This window comes from Ochotona curzoniae, unplaced genomic scaffold (genome assembly GCF_017591425.1).
Source record: "Ochotona curzoniae isolate NIBS_2020 unplaced genomic scaffold, NIBS_Ocur_1.0 contig_3819, whole genome shotgun sequence".
Classification (NCBI taxonomy): Eukaryota; Metazoa; Chordata; class Mammalia; order Lagomorpha; family Ochotonidae; genus Ochotona; species Ochotona curzoniae.
The window spans coordinates 50,355,910-50,375,947 of record NW_024466004.1 but is presented as its reverse complement, the minus strand read 5'-3'; the positions used below and the strand labels follow the sequence as shown (position 1 = coordinate 50,375,947).

Here is a 20,038-nt window from a genome sequence, read left to right as displayed (position 1 = left end):
TACTGAATCAATGATCATCTTATTTAGGGCTCTAGTTGAATTTTTTTTAAGTCATTATGATTCATTGTAGGTAGACTGTGTTTGGAAATTTTTTCATTTCTTCTAGATATTTCACTTTATTGACATGTAGCTGTTTGTGGTATTTCCTGAGGGGTGTGTGTGTGTGTGTGTGTGTGTGTGTGTGTGTGTGTGGTGGCCATTGTTATATCTCTTATTTTTGTATCTGATTTTATTGATTTAACTCTTCTCCCTCTTTTTGGTTAGATAAGCCAATGATGTATATGCAACTGGGAAACATGACATTTAATTAAATAAGCAAATCTGAAAAAGACAGATATCACGTTTTCTACTGAGCAAGATTGATATTTTGAAAATAGGTTACCATTTACCACCTTAGTTTATACTCTTGAAGAACAGTATTTTTCTCATTCTTGCTCTATGCTTAATTCTTTACCTAACAGTGTTTGACCATTCTGAAGTGAACTGATAATATATCCATACAAAAATTTTAGAAATAAGAGGCAGCAAAGTATGTGGGGAAGGTGGGGAGGTGGCAGAATAGCTGAAGTATCATGGTGCCTCTAAATGTGTATTGTAAAATACATAAAATTTGTTCACTTTATACAAATAAAATAATCTAAAATTTTTTAAAAGGGAGAAAAAAAAGCTTTTGGACCTGACATTGTGGTAAAACCAATTAAGCCCCAATTCCTTATAAGCACCAGTTTATGTTCTGCAACAGTTCTGATTCAGCTCCCTGCTAACATACCTAAGGAATCAAAAGAAGAAGCTCAAGTGCCTAAGTTCCCTGCCACCCACATAAGAGATGCAGAAATTCCTGCCTCCGGGCTTCCACCTTGACCCAGCCCAAGTCATTTTGCAATGTGGAGTTTGATAGATGAAAGATCTCTGTGATCTCTGTTTCTCTGTCTTTCTCTGTAATTCTTTCAGGTTAATCAAATAAATCTTTAAAAAAAAAAACCTGTCATTACCAACATCACTACCTGATTCCAGACCTAGGCAGTGCTATTATAGAAACTTCTCCAAATTAATAATTACTAACATATAAAAAATGAAAATGCAATTTTTATCAAAGTATTCTGACAATTAGCCAAAAGAGGTAACTAAATATTCACTTATAGTTACTATTTGATATTTCAGACAGCTTAAAGTTTCACACTGCCTTGTAATGAAATGTGTTTCAGTTATATAATTCAGATGTGAATGCACATTTTCAACTATTATGATATAGTAATATTATTAACTAAAAATGCTAAAATATTACATGTTAATTGAAAGAAAATCCAGGATTATAACATGTTTATAGTAATATAATGTTTCAAATATATTGACAAAAATTGGAAAACATACATAAGGTTAATAGAATAGAAATAGCAGGGAAATTTTACTTTGTTTATTTATATTTTAAATAGTTCCTAAAATTATAACTCTTTTTACATAATGAAAATTTTAAAATTCTATTACTAGACAGAAAAGCCCTGCTATCCTAACAAATTAGTAGTAAAGGCTAACAGTGCAGAAGAAATTTAGGAGAAAATGTGTTTATTTAAAAATTACATCTGACAGAATTCTTATTAGATTCCAATGAAAGCAAATTTGAAAGGATTTTGAAAACCAAAAATCATGTGATGATATTTTTTGAAGCCTCTTTTCATAAATGCTCAGAGAGTGTGCTAAAATGCTCTGCAGTATAATAAATATAAAATATGTGAGGTAACCCAAGTTAACACTGGATTCTCACTGCTGACTTTATCAGGGACCTCAGTAAGTTAGTATTCATGATGAGTATGCAAGAAAACACTTCAATATGCATTGTTTCCCAAGTGTATTTAACTACTTTCTCATATAGCATCTGGTGAGACCCCTGTTTATACAGTAAAATTTGGGGAATACCACAGTAAAACTGCAATGCAGTATTCACTTTGAAAATACTGTAACAACTACAAACATAAGAAAGTACCATCAATTTAAGAGTCATCATCTTAGGTCATATTTCCTCAACAGTTTTTTGTGTTTTTTTGCCAGGGGTGGGGGGCGGTTTCTTGTTAAGGGGTACTACACAGTGCACTGTAGGATGTTCCGCAGCATCCCTGGCTTATCCATTACAGTCCAATAGCATTCACAGCTTCTCATGCTGAACAAAGGTGTCAGAAATGGCCAAGTGTCCCCAGCAATAAATAATGCTTACTTGAGGAGTCTGAGTGGTAAACTCTGACTGATATTGAAGTCAAAGTCTCAGTTCTCCAGTCTTCTCTAACATAACCTGCTTACATCTTGTAAAATATCTGCTCTAGCAAATGCATAATGTCATTTATTACTTTACCAAATATATCAGGAAACAACCATCTGTTAAAATGCTGCATAACACATCATCATCACTCTATCTTAAATGCTTAATTTTTAAAAAGCTACAAATTTCAAAAACAAAATGTCCCGAATCAAGATGGCAAAATAGAATAAGGACATGTTTAAACGGACAGAGAAACATTAACCAGTGTGAAGCAGAGAGGGCACATTCCAAGAGATAGGAGGTGTCAGAAGAGCAGAGGGGCACCTGGAGACTGACAGACACAGGAAAGCAGTGAAAACAGTGGTAGGGTATTGCAGTTACTGATACCCAAGCAGCATTCAGCTAACAGTGATCTGAATTCCACTGTCAGCTCTAAATCCACCAGCAATCAGGTGGGAAGGGACTTTTACTGGGAACTCCAGAGGTGAACCCAGAAAAAGAACTGTCTGTCCTGCTGGTCTGTTTGATTTGCTCAGGAGCAGAGGCAGAGCAGCAGATCCCAAACGGGCAGTGCAAAAACAGGATGGATTTCACAGCTCAGTCTGCCTTCCTAGAGCTGAACTAGGCGCCATTTCATTTAAGTAGGCAAGGGCTATGAGGAATGACTGCGCACATGTACTAAGCTGGGAGTGATTTCATTTCTGGCTCAGTGAACTGCAACAACGTAGCATCCTACAGGTTCTATACAAGACAGGTCCAGGTAGCCCTCAGACTTGACAGCCAGCAGATCAAGAACTTCAGTAGTGGCACATCAGGCACAATTCTGTACAGTATGGCACATGTTTTAGGATTGCAGAGACAACAGTAAGCTGCACACATACTGAGCTTGGTGGGAACCGACTGAGCTCAGTGGACTTCACCAGTTCCACAGAAAAATAATAGACTATGGCAGCGTATGGGTCAGAATAGATCTGTGTGGCCCTCAGACCTAACAGCCAACAGGTTGCTGCAAGGATACCAACAACAACAATCTAGCTATATAGGACACTTGTGTCTCCCTAATCCTGGGACATGTTCCAATCAGAAGTGGGAAAAAGGTTGTACAGAAAATGCTGCAGCTTCAGCACAGTGTCACAGAAGGTGGAGACTGGTAAGCCAAGAGCTGCAGCTATGAAGACTATGGTGAAAACCTAACATAAGAACCCAGACCTGGAACTCGCTGGAGGGAGTGGCACAAGTGACTCCAAACATATAGCCATGTACCAACTGCATTAAGTAAAATCAAACTGTAGACCTGTGGGTGACAGAGCTTAGAAACCTGCCACAAGAAGATTCTGCTAACCAGAAGTACAATGATCAAGAGCAAAAGAAGAGACAATGGCACAATGAATATTACTGAAGACTCCCCTGCAAAAGAAGCAAAACTCTATGCCAACCTCAGAGTTAACTGAGGAAGATATCAAGAAAATGGGGGATACAAAATTCAAAAAACTTGTTATAAAACTTCTTATCAACAACGAGAAGCACATAGCGCAGGTTTTCAAGGAACTTAAGGAATATGCCACACTGAAAATGGATCAAATGAAAGCTGATACATTAGAAATGAAGAATACAGTGGAGCAAATTAAAAATACAGTGGAGGGCCTGGCGCAATAGTGTATTGGCTAAGGTCCTCACCTTGCATGTGCCCGGGATCCCATATGGTCACTGGTTCTAATTCAAGCAGCCCTGCTTCCTATGCAGCTCCCTGCTTGTGGCCTGGGAAAGCAGTCAAGACAGCCCAAAGCCTTGGGACCCTGCATCTACGTGGGAGACCGGGAGGAAGCTCCTGGCTCCTGGCTTCGGATTGGCTCAGCTCCAGCCATTTTTACCGCTTGGGGAGTGAACCATCAGACAGAAGATCTTCTTCTCTGTCTCTCCTCCTCTCTGCATATCCTACTTTCCAATAAAAACAAATAAATCTTAAAAAAAAAAAAAGTACAGTGGAGAATCTCCAAAATAGAATGAAGCAAGCAGACGTAAGAATCTTATAACTGGAAGATATTTCCTGTCACCAGGGGGAAACAAACAAAAAGCTGGAAGCAGAGCTCAATCAAGCTTTAAAAAGTATTTAACAAAACAAAGACATTCTTAAAAGGCCAACTATAAGAGTTTTGGGAGTCCCAGAAGGTGCAGAAAGAGAAACTGGGATTAAAGGTTCATTCAATGAAATAATAAGGAAAAATTTCCCTAAACTGGAGAAAGAATTCATAAACAAGATCTAGGAGGGTCACAAAACTCCCAATAGGCTTGACGGAAACTGATTTTCACAACAAATGATAATCTAGCTCTCTTTCATCGACCATAAGGGAAAGACCCTTAAATGTGCACATAAAAAAAAATCAACTGACATATAAAGGAACGCCAATTAAACTCACAAGAAACTCTACAGGCAAGAAGAGAATGGAGTGACATATTCTAGATTGTAAAAGCAAAAAATTGGCAGCCTAGAGTAACGTACCCAGCAAAGCTTTCTTTTGTCTTTAAAAATGGCATGCAGAGTTATAAGCCTGTTTGAACTATCCTAAAATTTTCCAAGTTCAGTAGAAATCATGCTTAAATACTATAAGCTGCTAAATATAAAAATGAAAATAGACATGAGACAGCCAAATGTACCCTATAACTATTTTAAGGTGTATAGCAGCTGGTTGTGTATAAACTATAATTGAAATGTCAACTAGTCACAGATGTGGTTAAGAACTTGCATTTTCTAACATATTGGTCACTCACTGCCATATCAATTCACTTCATGATGTTGTAAATTGTTGTTGAAATTGTGTAGGGGCTTTTCATTGAAGGGGATGATATTCTGTCAGCTCTACTTTCAGACCCAGGATGATCTCCCAATGAAACTGTTGAATTTATCTGGACAATAAGATGCTGGACTCTGCATGGTCCATCTCACAATGAAGGAATCATGACTCGGTATGATCTGCACTACTGTAACAATATGGGGGGAGGGCTTTTTGGAGGGGTTTTGGGGAATCCCAGAGCCTATGAAACTGTGCCATAAAGTGAAGTTAAAAAACAAGAAAAGAAAATGACATAAAATTCTTCCACAGTAAAGAAAAGTTAAAAGAATTTGCCTCTTTCAAACCTGCTCTACCAAGGATACTTCAAGATGTTCTCTTGACAGAGAAGAGGAATAGCACCTACCAAAACCAAAGGCAAATGTGAAGAACATTCCAGTAAAATGACAACAGAAGACTGAATCAATGAACAACCCATTTCCAAAATGACAGGATCAAATTACCAACCATTCAATCAAACATCATAGACTACTAGACTGGATTAAAAACAAAACCTGTCTATTTGTTGCCTACAGGAGATATATTTCACCAAGAAAAATCAGAGGCAGGTATATCTCACAGATTTTGATGGTTTTGTTGTTGTTAGTTTCATCTCTTCAGAACACTTTCTCATGATTAAATTCTTCAATGAGTCAGAGATCATACAGCAGCATCGTTTTCTTTAAGAAGGTCCTTGATTTTCCTTTACATTTGCTCAGCGACACATTAGTCATTCAATAGTATGTTATTTTATTTTATGGCATTGTAAATTTCAATTTTCTTTCTATTGTTGATTTTGTTTTGTGGCTTTTCATTTAAGGGGATGTATAGTAACTGAAATGGAGACTAACCTACCCAGATGTGAGGATACAATGCAGTATGCATCTCTACTTCCAGAGTAAAGATGGACTCCCAATGAAACTGTTTACTATATGACAATAGGATGCTGGACTCTCTGCCATTGTCCATGCCAATAAACATGGACATATGAATGTGTATGAAGAACTATACTTTAGTAATGATATAGGGGAACTTGATGAGGGGGTGATTGGGGAGAAGATAATAGCAATCTCAGGGGCCTATGGAACTGTATCACAAAATGATGATAATAAATAAATAAATAAATAAATAAATAAATAAATAAATAAATAAAAGATGTTTTTCAAAAAAGGCAGTAAGGCCAGGCCATGGCAGGTCTGCTGGGAGTGGCAGACCCAGCCCAAGCACAGCAGCTAGAATTGAAAACATTATTCATTCTGACTATGCAGTGAACTGGGCAGTACCTCCTTTGGCAATCATCAACTTCCTCCACTTCTAGTGGAAATTAAAAGATCTTGGGATCAGCACCACATGCCTATGCTTGCTGGCTCCCATTGACACAATCTCTTTCAACAAAACTTCTTTTTGCGGGAAAAAAAAATGTCCCTCTGTCTTTATTAATTGCAATAGGGAGGCATGTTCTGTTGGGGAAATTACTTGTTTAGAGCCAAGGTTTTTAAAGCTAAAAGAAAAAAATCAGGCCCCTTGGCTAATATGATTTCTTGTGTACCTCTAAGCACCGAAAATCAGAAAATTCTAGCTATGTAAGCTTATTTTTGTTTTCCATTTGTGATACACAATATTTTAATACATTAAACTTACTTTCTTGATGTTTCAATACTTACATGTGGGAAAAGTATTTCAAATGCTGACACAAAGTATATTCAAAAGAAATAGGAGCTATCGCTTTTATAGTTTGGACAGCTGGAGAAATGAGTTATGAGTTTACTGAAAATAGTAATACATATCTTCAATACCAGCAACAAAAAACAAGATATGGAGATTTTAAAATCAAACAAAGATTAGCTGACATTAAAATAAGACACTGATAAAGAAATTTTCTAGAAAAAAAGATTAAATTAAGCTGTCAAAAGAAGGTTTACCATAGTTTTAGAGTAGAACATTATTATCTTAAGTCTTGGAATATCTTGAAAAGTTGGTGAGTATTAAAAAAAAACTATCACTGAAACATGACCAAAATATATTACCAGAAAAGAATATTAACATAGCAATATTAAGAATAAACAAAAGTTATTAAATTATATTCTGAAATAAATAAAAAGAAGGATATAGCATGATTAAATGGGATTCTGGGATTTCATTTTTCATTCGACAAATATTTATTAAGCATCCATAATGTGAATTACAATTCCCAGTACTTGTAATAGAGCAGAAAGCAAAAAAAGATCTCTGTCCCCTAGAAATTACTTAATAGCAGGGAAACAGAGTTAATAAATAATTGACATCATGAAAACTAAATTAAATAGCAAGTTATAGAATTGTAAATGATTACAGGACATATAACAACAGCAAGCTAGAGAATACAGGAACACAGAGCGATCTGGACAAGTAGTGGATTGTTCTAAATGAGCACACTGAGAACAGACCTCCACTGAACTGTCAGCATTAGAACAGAAGTGTAAATGAGAGGTAGTCAACCTTGTGGATGCATTCAGGAATAGTATTCCAGGTGCAGTTCAAGCAGAGGCTCAAGTCTAGATTACACCCAGAAAGTTCAAACAGCAAGGAGTCCAGTGGGCTCAGAACAGAGTGAAGCAGGGAAAGGGGAAGAGGGAGAGTTGAAGTAATAATGTATATCCTTTAAGCTATATTATAAATGCTTTAGCTTATATTCTGAGTATGTGGGGAACATTTTAGAACCTTGAACAAAAGATCTGCCTTGTAAATGAATCACCCTGGCTACTGCATTGAGATAGTACATTTTAGTGGAAAAACTGGGAAAAAAGGAAAAATAGGAAATTATTGTTTACTAAAGGCAAATAAACATTTTTAAAGCAAGTAGTGTGGTAGGTTATGAGAAGTGGTTGGAATGTAAAGGTTTTGAGCATATAGCCAAAAGTAGCTACCAATGAATTACAGAGTAGAAGCAAAGAGTATTTCATAGTTTGATATCCTCAAAAACTGAACAGACAAATTTGCCATGAACGGTGAATCAAGAATCATGAAAGTTATGTAAGTCTGAAGAAAATTAAAGGGATGCTTTAATATGTTGTATCTAAGAGTAATTAAACTTTCAGAGATGACAGTTGCTATATCTGCATCCCCTTTTGGAGTGCCTGTATTCGAATTCACCTCCTGTTAACTTTTGCTTTCTGATAATTCAAACTCTGGCAAGTAGCAGATAAACATCCCAATTGTCTTGTTCTTATGACCTGAATGAGAGATCTGGATTGAATTCCTTGTCTGTGGTTTGAGCCTGGCCCAGCGCTAGCCTTTGCAGGTATTTGGAGAATGGACCAAACCATTGGACCAATCAAATGGGCTCTCCCTCCTTCTTTCTTCCCCTCTCCCTCCTTCATCTCTTTCTTTTTCAAATTATTTTGGACAAAGAATAATAGTATTTTTCAGCAGAAGATATACAAATAGTCAAATGTGTATAAAAATCTTCAAACTCATTATCAGAAAAATGCAAATTCAAATACAATAAGTTATTACCTGATACCTGTTAGAACTGCAACTACCAAGAAGAAAACAAATATGCAGTCAGTAAGGAAGGAAGAAAAGAAGAAAGGAAGAAAAAAAGAAAGGAAGAAAGAGAAATTTGGATGGATGGAGAAAAGGGAACTCTTATAACTAGAGCCATTATGGAAATCAGTGTGAAGGTTTACTTTAAAGTTTAAAAAATAGTACTGTCACTTTATCTAGCAATGCTACTACTTGGCACATATCCCCTCCCCCCAAAAATGAAATCAGTATGCCAAAGAGATATTTATCCTCCTGATCACTGCAGCAATTCGTTATGTTGGTTACTACCAAAATACAGAATCAAGTTTCATCAGCAAATGGATGAATAACATACATGTGGCATATGCACACAATAGAATACTACTTAGCCTTCATAAAGAAAGAGATGCCAAGAAAATTCAGATAAATCTGCAGAACATTATGCTAAGGGAAATAATACATGCATAGAAAGACAACATATGAGCACTTTTTATATATATTGTTAAAAAGTGAATGTAAGCAGAGAATAGAATGGTAGTTATCAAGAGCTAGCAGCAGGATATAAAAAGAGGTTGGAAATATGTTGGCAAAAGAATACAATATTTCAGCTACAAAGAAGGAATAAAATAAGACATATATTGTTTAAAAAAAATTAAAAGATTAACCAGCAAAGGACATTCAGGAGGAGTGAAAAAAGATGTGGAAGTCAGTAAAGATGGTTGAACATAAGAAAATATACTGACATAATTTTGTAAACATAATTATCTGGACATAGTTGATATAATATTAATAAAGCAGTAAAAGGTGCCATCCTATTGCCAGAAGGCTATTTAACACAATTAAAAGTACTTATAAAGATATATTATCAACTAAGAGCCAACATCACATTTCACAGTGAAACTGCAGACACAATCTCACTGAAACCAGAAATGAGTAGAATACCTACAAGTATCACCTAATGATGTTTTTCTACAAATTCCAGTCAAAGAAATAAGACGTGTTCCTCCATAAGGACAAAATGGATGAAATGAGTTATATGCATAGGAATTTTTATTTGCATTTCATCCTGGCATAGGGCCATGCTAATCTTCACTGAATCATTCCAATTTTAGTGTCTTTGCTGCCACACTAGCACATCGGTCATTATTTTAAAGTAGCTGCATTGTCTACTTCAGAGAAATTAAGTCCAAAATTCTTTACTTAATAAAATTAAAACGGAAAGTAACTGAGATGGCTCATTCTACAGCAAATATCTTAAAAACTATTAAATATAAAATAGTAAGATGATAAAGATCTCATTTTCAATAAAGTAAAAGCATTTGATTCCTAGAAGTAATAGTTTTGCTACAAATACAGTGTTTCACTGATTATTTTATACACTTGTAGAAATGAAATTGCGTTGTACCATCATTTTAATAATTTTGTGACTATATTAAAATTTACTGTATGAAACAACTTGAAAATCTTTTTATTTGATTACTATTTATAGCCCTTTCCTGTTTTCCTTCCAGACTACAGTTTTCTTTTGATTTGTTGAATTATTTATTTACTAGAAACATTAAGTCTTGAAATATAGTTTGAACTACCAAGAAATATGCTTAAAACCATAACTCAAGAAGGACCACTGTTATTTCAAATACTATGGAATAAATGCTGTTAAGCATATAATTGCCAGAGGTACACAGATGTGAGAAGTCATTTTTGAGAACTCAACAGTAAGTCCATAAGTAAGTCATTTCTGGAAATGTCATCTTTAGTTTTATTATTGAATGGCAGAAATAATATATAGATATCATAAGGGGTTTCATTTATCCTTGCTGCAACTGATTAGAATTAAATAAAGAAGGAATAACAATGTTATTTTTATGGAGTATATACAGTGAACCAGATACATTCTAGAGGCCAGTGTCTATTGGAGTCTGAGGAAGGTGTCAGACCAGCAATTATGGTCACAAGCAAGCACAATCTAAAATTACTGGTCAATGGCTTCTAATCAACGCTACCTGAGTCATTTCAACTACAAAGAAATAAAGATATTGTAATTTTAATTGAAGTGTTGTAGTTTCTTTTGTCCAATAGATGAGTATCTTGTGATAACAGGCTTATAAATTGATTGTTAGCATTAAATGAAAATAAGACTTTTTAGGTAATGCTCCTCAAAAATCGAGATTACTTCCAGAACTTAAGGAATATTTGAAGCTTCTAATGAATTGATACCTATGGAGAATCATTCACCAGAAAATTTTTAAAAATTGACTCTAAAAATATTGTCATAATCTTAAAATTTTTTACATGAATAAGCATTAGAAAACCACAAAACAAAAAACTAAATTTCACATTTGCATTTACAAGTTTTGAAGGAGTATGGTTGCTATTGACTGGTTTAGTAGAAATTAGACCTGACCCCCTTTTATGTTTCAAATCCAGGTCATGAAGTTGTCAAAAGCCAGCATTTTCTGAATTAAATTTTTCAGAAACTATTTTTTTTCAAGATTGGCTTATTTTTTAATATTTTATTTGAAGGGCAGAGTTGCAGAGAGAAGAAGAAACCGAAATATGTCATCCGTCTTCTGATTCACTCCCCAAATGGCCACAATGCCCAGAGCAAAACCTAAGCCAGGAACCAGTTCTTTCGAGTGTGCAGGGAACCAACAACTTGAGCCATCCTCTGTTGCTTTCCCAGGCAATGAATGGGGAGTTGGATTGAGACTAGAATTGGGCCATTATGGGATTAAAGCGCAGCAGGCTTTGCCTATTTTATCATAGTGGAATTTTCTCAAAAAATCCCTAAAGATCCATTATGGAAAGGGCCCAGCACCATGGTCTAGTGGCTAACGTCCTCACCTTGAACGCACTGCCGGGATCTCTTATGAGCACTGGTTCTAATCCCGATGGCCCCACTTCCCATCCAGCTCCCTGCTTGTGGCCTGGGAAAGCAGTCAAGGACGGCCCAAAGTCTTGGGTTCCTGCACCTGTGTGGGAGACCCAGAGAAGGTTCCTGGTTCCTAGTTTTAGATCAGCGCAGCGACAGCCATTGCAGTCACTTGGTGAGCAAACCATATTGGGCAGAACATCTTCCTCTCTGCCCTCCTCTCTGTATCTCTAACTTTGCAATAAAAATAAATAAATCTTAAAAAAAAATCCATTATGGAAGGACAACTGAGACATGTGTTTGAAGGATACACTGTCAGACATCAGAAAATGGATTGAGAATAGAATTGTTCAGAAACCTGTGTATGAATCAAATCTCCCTGAGGAATATTCAAATAAAATCTATTTAAATATTATATATATACACAATCTCAAAAATTCTTTTAAAAAATTAAAAACCTAGAAAGAATACTTGATATGATAAAAATGTATCTACTGAAAATGTCAGCTGGGTGGGTCTCAGGACAGGGCGTCTCATGCCTAGATCCCAGACGACAGCCACCATGTGCACGTGGTGAGCTGTTCCCGGGCCTGCCTGGGCTCCTGGGGCTGCTCCCTTCAGGGTGAGTACACCAAGGGGGGAGGTCTCCGTGACTGCACAGGTCAGGGACCCACCCGCTGCCCTCATTGGGCGGTGAATGGGATTGGGAAGGGGGGTGACCTTGGGCCTGGGAGTTTAAACTTCCAGCAGCCTCCCAGTTCCTAGAGGGTCTCAGGACAGGGCATCTCATGCCTGGATCCCAGATGCCAGCCACCATGTGCATGTGGTGAGCTGTCTCCAGGCAGCCAGTGAGCCATTTGGTGCCAGGCTCTGCCTGCTGGCCACCCAGCCAGGGAGCTATGGGGTTTTGGTTCTTTGAGTCGCTGCTTAATGAGCTCCAGGTTGAAGATTCCCACTGGCAGTAACTCTTCCTTTATAAAACTTGTAATCACTGAACAATGTTGACCACCAAATACCAGTCCATGCAGAAGCTATGGCTTGGGGCTTGTCCTGCATTCTGATCTGGAAAGAGTTGTAGTCTCCCTTGGCACAAGTGTGGACTGGGATTGGATGCACCGAACCAGGCCAGACACCAACACCTTCTGGTGTCCTGGAGGACCAGGGTAGATGTGCGATGGACTAGGCAAGGTCTCAACCCCTACTGAGCCATGTGTGAGCCACATGTGAGTATGAACAAACCATGGCTGGGCTGAAACATACAACAGCAAGAACCAGTTTGGGTTGAAGGCCAGTCAGGAAAAGCCACTGTTCCTGTTATGACAGGAGGTGGACTGAGTAGGGCTGGCTCATGGACCCACTGGTAAGCGTGAAACCTGGCATTGGGAGAGGTTCTGATGGAGGAGCCTGGGCAACTCCTCTGGCAGGACACAGACCCGGCAGGTAAGAACAAGAAACATGCTTACAAGAAATATGATAGGAAACAGCCCAGAACAGGCCATGGAAAGTTACCCACTGGCATACAATTGGCATGGGTCGGGGGAAGACCAGGCTGAATCTGTCCACGTCATCCACTGGCAAATCCAAGCACCAGAACAGAGTGTGGGTCGAGCCAGGTTTGGTCGCAACAAAGACTAGTGCACAATACGGAATGCCAAGGTGAGGTTGCCTGTACCAGAAGGGACCGCAGTGCCCAACCAGCAAGCTTCAGAACCAGGAAGGGAGGGGGCAGAGCCGGCAGGGGAATAAGGGGTGATTCCTTTGCTGGATAACTTATCCCGCAGGAGAGCATGAGCTGGGATGGCGGTGGACCAGACTAGGCAGGGCTACAACACCTGTATGCCTCATGTGGACTAGATCAGGGAAAAGCCGGGCTGGGCTGATTATTCCCTCTGGTGCAAACAAAATTAGAGTGGGTGAGGGTTGTTTGGGCTTAGCCACAGCATCAGCTGGCAGAAGCTAGCACTGGGGGTTAGTTCTGTCAAGTCAAACCACAGAACTATCTGGAGAGTGCATAATCTGGGAGTGGGAGTGACCTGGGAGGGAAATAGTGGGCTCCTCTGTCATGGGTTGCCACCCCCCACGGGAGGGCATGAAAACCAGGACAGGGGCTGGGGTGGAATGGGGCATGGGACAGACTGGATTACTGCTACACATACTGGCAAACCAGGGTGGGGGCAGGCCTGGTGGGGGTATTGCGGGTCACTTCAAATAGGCTGCAGCTCCCGCTGGTTTATGTGAGGGCCGAGTATGTGCTGGGCAGAACCAGGCTGGACTGCAACACCCATTGGTTCTAGCAGAAGTCAGGAGTGAAAACAGAACCAAGCCAGCAATTACAACCACCAGCTGATCAGGGCGATGGACTGTGTCGGGCCCTGTATTTGCTAGCACATACAAGAATCTGTTTTGGGAACACCTCAGACAAAGTTTCTTTGGAGATCTTCCTAATCTAAATGCTGGACTCGGAACCCTAACCAAGAAAAGAGAGAAGACAGAACAGATCAACCAACCATCTCAGCTATGATGGACTATGTCAATCAGTGGATTTTTCAAGATAGGCAGTGATTCATAACTGTTGAAATATCAAAACCACTTGAGCAAGAACCTCAGAGCATGGGGACCTTGGGAGGGTGGGAAATTGGGTGGGCCTTCTCCCTTAATAGCCCCCTTTAAACATGAAGGAAAAAATACTAGTCTTATCCACTTTCCTGTAGCCCTTGAACCTTTTTACCCTAATTAACTATGTAAAGATTGTCAAAATAAAAAATAAATAAGAAAAAAAGAGAAAATGTCAGCTTTAAAGCATTTAATGTTACCAAAAAGAATGTAGAATCACCAACCCTGCCACATGTACATGATATTAAGCATAATAACCTGCATTACTTTTCTTTAGGTTCATATTAACCATAACTGTAGTTGTCTGCCTTCTCACCTTCCCCTCAGGCCATGGGACAAATGCTGCTTCTAATGAGTGACATTTGTCATCTACAAGGTAGTAGCAATCATTTCTCTCATCAGATTAGGTGAGCAGGATTGTCATGATTATTTCCCAACTGGAATATACCTCCTCACTTCAACAGTGTCAAATCATTTTTAAAAACATTAAATTGCCTACTTCTTGACTCTTCTTTTTAGAGTAGAATCAATGGCAAAAAGGGATGCTCTATGACAAATAAAATAATCTAGAAATTTCTATTTCGATGCACCAAATTTTTTTTAAGTCAAGTAACATTTATGTTGTTACATGTCACACTTGAAAGGATTAACCACAGGGACTATCCAATCTCTGTCTCAAAATCTATAATTAACAAAATCTCTGAGACAATTTTTAATTGTGATTGAGGCTTGTGAAAACACAAGGCATGCAAGGATGTGTTTTTTAGAATCTCTTTGCATGAAGAATAAGACATTCATCAAAATTTAGAGAATAAATGTTGGGTAACCATGAGCAAACAGAAAGAAATCATACAGAAAGAATTCAGAGAAAAATGGTATATGGGATCACTACTCTAGTTCAGGTGCCTTTACTATGTCATTATACCTCAGAGATGTGCTGTTTTGTGCAATCTGCAAAGCATTTTTTCACATCTCTCACACTGAATTACACACAGGCAAGGCAGACTCAACTTCCATTGCTTGTGGCAGAAAAGGAAATTCACCTCTCCAGAAATTAAGATGCCATTAATAAACACAGGTGGCCTCATACCCAAACCAGGTGATGCCACTTCATCAATGCATAACCAGATTACCAGTTTACTTCTCTAGGGACTCAGTTTTCTCTTTTGTAGTGGGAACAACCACCAATGTTTCAGTCCTTCTGTGTATAAATTTTTCCTGTTTTATAAATCTTAAAACAAAAGCGTTCTTAAAGTATTTTATGAATGAGGAGTCAGCCCTATATCCAATCAGCAAAAAATGTTTTATTATATACTTAAATTCCCTTTGTGTCTCTTCTTGGTTTTGACATTAGTCTAATCAAATCTCTTGTTTGCAACATATTTTGGCACAGCCTTGCTGGTTTTACTGCTAGACTAAAGTGTGTGATGCAGTTTCCACTCATTTCCAGTCAACAGCCTCCCATGGACTTATTTTCCTAACTTCCTAAGTACTTCAAAGCCATTCTTCCTTAAGAAGCTACTCACTCTCAGCTATCAACTCAAACAAAATTAAAACTTCTTCAGACCCTCATAAAATACTCAGAGACATGCTTGCTTGAGCAGTACATACAGAAAAATGCTTAGAGACCTCGTGATATATTCCTAAAGGTTATGAATATGTTTATTGCAGAGTATTTATCTGCATATGATCGTAGCAAACTGTTCATGCCCATGTTTCGAGTTAAAGAAGCATCTAGTTCTGAGGCCCATGTGATGGCTGAACTAACTTATGTTCCATCTGCAAGTGCTGGCATCCCATAAAGGCAATGATTCATGTCCCAGCTGCTTCATTCCAAACCAAACTGCCTGATTATGGCCTGGGAAAGCAGCAGAGGAGGACCCACAGCTTTGGGACTCAGCACTCACACTGGAAACCACTAGAAACCCAGAAGCAGCTCCAGGTCCCTGGCTTCAAATCAGCTCAGCTCCAGCTGTCTCAGTCATTTGGGGAACGTACCAGTAGATAGATCTTTCTCTCTGCACATCTACCTTTCCAATAAAAATAAAAACTTTTTTAAAAGCATCTACTTTTCATTTCCAGTATGTTATTTTACATATTACCACCCATTCTTAAGGGCCAACAATTATTAAGCATATTATACATATACTTCTTGAAATTATTTTATAGAAATTAAATTATTTTATATTGCTCCAGGTGAATAGCTTTGGCTTTCATTGAGAAATACTTCCTCAAATACAGTCCTTAATGGAAAAAATACCTATTACTCACTAAATTTCTCACAAATACATGTAACTATTTTAATATAAAACATTTTTTATGTAACACTATAATGTAAGTATAAGAAATGTTAAGGTAATAATTTCTACAGAAATCTTTAAAATGTAGAGATTCTTTAATATTGCTGTATTGTAGACAAGATATAATATGAAATAGACAGAATATTCTAATATCTGAGGCATGAAAGGCAACTTACAATTCTTGAGAAAACTTCAATTTGTACTTTCCTTAGGCTTAAGTCTAAGTAACTTCTTGGGGAAAAAAAACTGAATTTAATTAACACTCTTGCCTGAAGAGTTTCTTGCTGTTTTCTATAATCATAACCCTTTTTTATTTCTTAAGGAGGAAGAATATAGCTAAACTACATGGGGATCAATATAAGGAACTTTGTATGTATGGGCAATATAGATATTTATTAAAACTATATGCACAATTTACAACATTATGGAATTAATTGACATGGTATTGAGTAACAAATATGTTTAAAAATGCAAGTTCTTAACTGCATCTTCTGACTACTTCACTGACATTTCAATTTTGGTTTATACACAGAACCGGCTGCTACACACCTTAAAATGGCTATAGGGTACTATTCAGCTTTCTTGTGGCTATTTTCATTTTAGCATTCAGCAGTTTATTGTGTTGAAGCTTAATTTTGCTGAACTTGGCAGATTTCAAGATAGTCTAAACTGGCTTATAACTCTAACAAGGCATATGCCAACAGTTGAAGTGCAGAACAGTTTTAGGAGGGGTGTGTAGAGTAATCTTCAATGCCTTAGTGAGGAGTAACTAATCTTTGTGTCCTACCTAGTAAGGCCTGTGTGAGTCCATGCTGACTGTTTCCTGTCTGGTTCCAAGCTTTCCTGGTTGTTCTCTATCTATCTGTTCGTGTGTGCATGTGTGCGTGTGTGCGTGTGCGTGTGCGTGTGCGTGTGTGTGTGTGTGTGTTTTGGGGTAGAGGACTTCGGAGCGACCCTGATTGTCATTGCAAGATAGGGTGGTGATCCAAAGTTGGAACTAAGTGACTAAGTGAGGACCAGAGAAAGCTCTCTCCCTAGTCCTGAAGGAAGCTTACTGTTCCTATGACCTTGGATCCTGCAAGGAAGGGTTTGGGCTTCTTCCATCCCATGTGATAGATCCAAACGGGGGTGGATGACCTCAGAGTTCTTGGCCTCCGAAGGCATTCCAGTTCCCCATGGTCTGCTTGGCAGTTAGGATGTAGTCCCTGGTGAGGATCTTGGAGGCCCCAGGGTTGGGATACAAGCCTCCTCCTGTCTACCTACTCCACCCTGGGGTCCCCTCTACTTTGTGCATATGACCTCCTGTTAAGAGGTTGTCAGGATCACTCTTGATTTCACCTGTATATCTTTTTAGTTTTACTATTGTCTAATGCTGATTCGAGTCTGTTGTCCATAAGTTACCTGTTATGTTCCTGATAGGTTATACTTCACGTCTTCCTAAATTGATGATGTAATGTTGTGGCTTTTAATTGATTGAGATGATATTCTGCCAGCTCTGCTTTCAGACCAGAGATGGTCCCCCCAAGAAACCACTCAATTTATCTGGACAATAAGATGCTGGACTCTATGCTTGCAATGAAAGAATCTTAACTGAACTTGAACTGTAATACTGTAACAAGGTGGAGGAATTCACCATAGGGGGAGGGCATGGGGAGGGGTAGGGGGAATCCCAGAACCTATGAGACAGTGTCACATAATGCAATGAAATCAATAAAAGATAATATAACCAAAAAAACTATAAGCATAGAAATTATGTGATAAAGTAGGACATTCTCAGCATTAAATTTGGACTTACAACACCTAAGTTCAGGAAGAGACTCTAACAGCGCAATAGTTGCGACAACTTTCATTTTAACTTCTTTGAAGAATCCTTTTTCACATCTGTAAAAATTATTCCTATAAAACCTATAATCTGACATGGTACGAAACATGATGAATTATATACAATAATGCCTATGAAAGACCTTGGTACACCATGAAGGACAATATAATTCTTCAAAAACATTTCTTGCTTCTTTATAATCACAAAAATAGTATACTTTGGCAAGAAAAATAAGAAATGTGAAACTGCTTAAAAGAGAAAAAATTCAAATCCAATATTCTGCCATTGAAGAATAATCATGGCTATTTCAGTTTATAATCCTTCGATTTTTCTTCTAAATACAGGCACATACACACACAAATAAAAATACATTTTTAAATGTTGAGCTAAGCTATCCTTATTATTTTAATTTTTCATGTAACAATATGCCACCAAAGCTTGTTATCATCAGATAGAAACAAAAATGAGATTCTATTTTTCCAAAATTAAAATCAACATTTGAGGGATAAATGAATACAACAAAGAAAAAAAATTGTAGTGAAAAATGACTTGACAAAAAAAAATTCCAGAGAGCCCCATGTATCACAACACAGAGTACCCCCAAGGTGAAAGCTCCGCTCTCCTCTACTGGAGTATCTCACTAACTACATCTCTCACACATCTCGCTTTCTCTTAAGAATCAGAAGAAAAAGAAACTGTAGTGGGCACTGTGCTACTGTGCCTAGTTCCCATCTTCAAGTATACATTCCTAGCTTCCGGAACTTTCTGCCTGCTCACTTAAAAATGCACTTGGCCAGAAGCTACTTCATATGCAGACAGTTTCCAGCAGATGACTTATTAGGATAGGAAAAGATTCAATCTGTCTCCTCAATAGGAAGCTATTCTGAAAGACTAATTTTACTTCATCATAAGAATAGGGGAAATTTTCCCAATAAACCAACTTTATCCTAATTTACTCAACTTCCATCTCAAAGTCTGTTGCAGAGCCAAAGTCCATTTACATTCCAGAAAGAAAACTGAAAAGTTCTGCTAGGAGAAAACTAGCCATGGAATGCATGGCTCAGTAGATACAATTCTCTTGCTTTATACAAAGATTTTAATATACCCTATCTTATTTGATATTTACAGTAGCAGAGTAAAATTTTATGATATTAATGGTATTTTTATGGTCTAAGGAAATTAGTGTAAATATCATTTCTCTTAAACATTGGAGAGGCCTTGTTCAAAGATGTCTCTGTTAACATACAGTCTCTGAAACTTTAAAAATCTGCCAGGGACCTATAGAAGGGTTAAAGAAATCCAGTCATTCATTTCACTTGTGTAAATATTATTTTCTCTCCACAACTTAAGAGATGTAGTTTTTATGAAAATTTTGGGAAATGAAATGGTGGCAGAAGAAGTTGAGTTAAAATAACTATTTCTTTTTCAGATTCATTTTTTTTAGAGTTGAATAGAGAAGAGGAGAGACAAAGACAGAGCTTAACAACCAGTGGTTTATGCCCGAAATGAAAAGGTCAGAACTAAGCCAATCTAAAGCCTGGAGCCAGGAGCTTCTTTTGGGTCTCCCATGTGGGTGCAAAGCCCAAGGACTTGAACCATCCTCTACTGCTTTCCCAGGTTATATACAGAAAACTGGATCAGAAATGGAGCAGTCAGGACAGGAAGTGGCACATATTTGAAATGCAAAAATGCCAGCTCCAAGGTACAGTAATTTTAGGAAATGATCCCACACTCCATAAACCCTCCAGCCCCCTCTGCCTTTAGTCTCAGTTTCATTGCTCCCCATCACATCCTGTATACTCCAGCCTAGTTTAAACTACATTCTTCAAAGAAGTCCCAGTACTCCAC

At 37.9% G+C, this 20,038-nt stretch overlaps 1 non-coding gene across 1 annotated transcript; it reads right to left on the bottom strand.

The window, feature by feature from the left end:
* Nucleotides 1-9,613: 9,613 nt before the first annotated feature.
* On the bottom strand, nt 9,614-9,718 carry LOC121158841. Its single transcript, XR_005884230.1, has one exon. It is a non-coding gene; the product is annotated as a U6 spliceosomal RNA (small nuclear RNA).
* Between the last annotated feature and the right edge of the window lie 10,320 nt (nt 9,719-20,038).